Source organism: Cynocephalus volans, chromosome 7 (assembly GCF_027409185.1).
Source record: "Cynocephalus volans isolate mCynVol1 chromosome 7, mCynVol1.pri, whole genome shotgun sequence".
NCBI lineage: Eukaryota > Metazoa > Chordata > Mammalia > Dermoptera > Cynocephalidae > Cynocephalus > Cynocephalus volans.
In genome coordinates this window covers 57,323,882-57,324,749 of record NC_084466.1, presented here as the reverse complement: position 1 = coordinate 57,324,749, position 868 = coordinate 57,323,882, and the positions used below count along the sequence as shown (strand labels likewise).

General features: G+C 36.9%; 1 non-coding gene across 1 annotated transcript; it reads left to right on the top strand.

Annotated features, from left to right (window-relative positions):
- Positions 1-379: 379 nt before the first annotated feature.
- Positions 380-506, top strand: LOC134382866 (small nucleolar RNA SNORA31). The gene has a single exon (XR_010024128.1). It is a non-coding gene; the product is annotated as a small nucleolar RNA SNORA31 (small nucleolar RNA).
- Positions 507-868: the final 362 nt, after the last annotated feature.

Genomic DNA, 868 nt, shown 5'->3' with positions numbered 1-868 from the left:
CTCTCCCACTCTCTCTCTCTCCCACTCTCTCTCTCTCTGCTCTCACTCTGCTCTCTGACTAATCCCTCTGTCCCTCCTATTTAGTCTTTTGATCTCTCAGTGCAAGGAGCATAGCACTAGTGTCATCCTTACCTGGATTCAAATACTGATCTTGGCACTTAATATCTGAGCAATTGATTGCAAGATATTACACTTTTCTGAGTTTTAATATCTTTTTCTATAAAATGAAGCTAATAACACCTCCTAGTGTTGTTCCAAGGATTAATTAAAATTATCTATTAAAATATTCAGATGCTTAGCATACTGTCTGGCAAATCTTTGTCTTAATAATACATACTAGTGTGATCAAATTCCAACTTTATGTTAGATTTTGAAAAAGACATTTTGTTTGGCAGACCTGGAACAGTTGCTGTCTGCTGCTAAGGTTTCCACTACAGATGCAAGAAAAAAGTCCTCAGGCTTTCTGTCTGATTTTGGCAGTCAAGATTGAATAGAGGAATACAGGGGGAAAAGATGGAGACAGAATTTTTGCAACTTGGGAAAACACTGAAAAGCCTGTTTTATTCCAAAGAAGAGCCTGAGGTTTTAGTTTATGTAAGAAATGTTGGGGGCTGGTGGATTAGCTCAGTTGGTTTAGAGCATAGTGTTAGTAACACCAAGGTCAAGGGTTCAGAACCCCATACCAGGCGGCTACCAAAAAAAAAAAAAAAAAAAAAAGAAAAGAAAGAAATGTTGGGAAATATTATATTTTAACTAATTAAAAGCAAGCCAGTGACTTCCAAGAAAAAAAAAAAAGAAAGACATTTTGGGCTTCCAGTTTTCAGTTCACATTGTAAGAAGGTTGGAAGGCACCATTTCATCTTAACCA